Consider the following 2,964-nt stretch of genomic DNA (forward strand, 5'->3'; position numbering starts at 1 on the left):
TGGGTATTGGAGTCTCCTGATCCAAGAAAGGCATTTATGTTTCACAAAGAAAATATGCACTTGAGATACTCAAAGATTATGGGTTCTTATGTGCCCGACCAATTAACTTTCCAATGGAGGAAGCCAAGCTTTCTGACAAAGGTGAACTACTCAAAGATCCTGAAAAATACAGACAATTGGTGGGATGACTGCTTTATCTAACTATTACCCGACCAGACATCACCTATTCGGTACATGTCCTAAGCTGTTTCTTGCACCAGCCATGATTACCTCACATGGATGCCGCTCTTTGGTTTGTTCGATATCTCAAGTCTACTACGGGTCAAGGTTTGCTTTTCCAGTCTGATAACAAGTTAGATTTAATTGCTTATTGTGATTCGGATTAGGCTGGTTGTCCCATAACCTGCCTTTCAACTACTGGATATTGTGTATTCTTGGTAATTCATTGATTTCCTGGCGAACAAAGAGACAACGGACTATTTTATTGTTGTCTGCAGAAGCCGAATATAGGGCCATGGCTAGCACTTGTTATGAGGTTACTTGGTTACATTTTCTGTTGCAAGATTTGCACTTGCCATCTTCGGGAGCATCTCATATGCATTGTGATAATCAAGCGGCATTGCATATTGCAGCAAATCCAGTCTTCCATGAGAGAACGTGACATATTGAGATGGATTGTCATTTTATTCGTGACAAAATACTTGAATTCTTCGCAACAACTAGCTGATACATTTATGAAACCTTTGGGCAAGGAGAAGTTTTCAGCTATGTTATGCAAGTTGGCCGTTCTTGACATTCACTCTCCAACTTGAGGGGGAGTGTTAGAAAATAAATGTATTTTAGATAGGAAAGAAATTCGTTATTGATTCGTATCTCCAATCCTTCCCTTAGATGGAATTCCTAGATTGTAGGATTCCTTATTGTACTAGGAAAACTTGTGTATATATTTCTATGTTATTAATGAAATATTAATTCAAGCCAAATATATTTTGTCACGCATACTCCTGCTGCCCGGATACTGACGATCACGCTGCCTTCGGCGCTTTTAAGAGCGGCCTCCGCGAGTCCAACTTCCGCTATCTGGTTTATAGCAACAGTTGGAACACATATACAGAGCTAATGAAACAGACAGCGATCCATCCTAAGGCTGAATACTTCAATTCCAAGCGTGGCCCAACCAGCCTGGCCCGCAACACTTTCGCAGATCCTCCACCTGATTCAGTACCCGCTTCAGCCCCACCTCAGCATTCTACCCCTGGCCCAAGTACCTAGGGTAACCAACAACCAAAACGGAAGGATAGCTACCAGTATCCCTTCAGCAATAACAAACGTGGCAGACATGGCAACCACCACCACTCTAGCGGAGGCAACCCTCCCAAGACTGGTGATCTGGCCCCACTTCCCTTCACACCCAGACCCAGGTTCGAGGTTTTTACTACCCTGAACACCACCTATCACTACAAAATAGAATGCCTTTAGCGAGGGTATTTTGTGGTCACAAAAAGCCTTTTGCTGTCGAAAATTCACTTTTTCGACGGCAAAAGTTCATCGGAAGTCGTCGGTAAAACGACGGTTGCAAATACTTTTTTTCCGACCATTTCGTCGGAAATAATGTATTTTCGACACCCATATTTCGTCGATATTGCTTATATTTTTATCGGAAATAGATTTTCAAAACAACCATACAAATTCATTTCCAACAATAAATGTGGTCGCAAATACTTGCTCACCTGTTCGAAATAATTTTTGATCAAGATCTTTTGTTCTTGCCATACTATTTTTTCGACCAATGACTATTTGTCGAAAAAAGTATTTCCGACCCTAGATTACTATTTGTGATAAATATAATTTGTTGGAATTGTGCTTTTTCGACATGGAAGTTTGTTGAAAAAATGTTTTTCCAACTACATTTATAAGCATTAAACGTACAAATATTTTGTCAAAAAATCTAAATAATATTTCAATTGAAAAATTGTTGTTCGAAGAATAGTATATATCATCATTAACAAAAGACAAATGTAATAAATTACAAATATTCATTACAATCCTAAGCTATGTCCTATATCACTAGTCCCAAAGTCTACTTCCAATCGAACATTAAAGAGTTCGAATGCATGCTTCATAGCTTCCTTTGAATCTTCGCTAATGATGGGCTGCTGCTATTTCCCATTAACAATAACATTGTTTGTTTATCCTGCCAAAACAAGAACAGAGCTAGTTCTGTTTCCAAAACAAAGTTTTAGTCAATGTGTAAAATCAAATATATCAAGTAAGAAGACAATACATGACAGACAGTAATGAAATAAGAACAGAAAAATAGATACACACACGGTAGGTGCCTAGGCGAACCTCCTTTGCAGATACAAAATCCTGAAGAGACACCCTTCCAGATAGAATCTGCTTCCATTGATGCTGTAAGTATGCTCTAACCTGTGTAAAAAACAAAGGTGATCATCTAACCGTGGAAATCAAGTCAACCACCAGTAAAAGCTATTTTAAGGAAAAAAAAAAACTCAGGGCAAATACAAGATATCCATGAAACTGAAGAGGTAACATGGGAACATGGATTGACCCACAGGCAATTGACATAAATAGACCATTAACAATCAATCCAAGTATGCATAGAATAAATAATTGTCAAGGCAAAGATCTTAATAAATCTGGAATACCAGAAAGGCTCAGTGAAGTATACCTCATCATAGTTGATTGCTGGTTTGTTCATTAAGAGTTGCCCCCATAATGTTTGATAATATGCCTCAAAGAGGCAACTTCCTAAAGGGGAAAATTTTCTCATGATCTGAACCAAAACTAGCTAACCCTGATGAATTAGAAATAAATAAATAAACAAATGTAATCAAATAGGAGACACAAGATCTGTATATTTGCAACTTGTGGAAAAACCCTTATAGCTGAAATCTTCAACAACAAAAATGACAGTAGGAGCCCGAAAAAATGGAGGTACCT

The 2,964-nt window shown here is 38.3% G+C and overlaps 1 long non-coding RNA gene across 1 annotated transcript; it reads right to left on the reverse strand.

The window, feature by feature from the left end:
• Positions 1 to 1,964: 1,964 nt before the first annotated feature.
• Positions 1,965 to 2,532, reverse strand: LOC117613132. The gene is made up of 2 exons (XR_004583667.1): positions 2,329 to 2,532; positions 1,965 to 2,220 (listed from the first exon to the last, which is right to left on the reverse strand). It is a non-coding gene; the product is annotated as an uncharacterized LOC117613132 (long non-coding RNA).
• Positions 2,533 to 2,964: the final 432 nt, after the last annotated feature.

This window comes from Prunus dulcis, unplaced genomic scaffold (genome assembly GCF_902201215.1).
Source record: "Prunus dulcis unplaced genomic scaffold, ALMONDv2, whole genome shotgun sequence".
NCBI lineage: Eukaryota > Viridiplantae > Streptophyta > Magnoliopsida > Rosales > Rosaceae > Prunus > Prunus dulcis.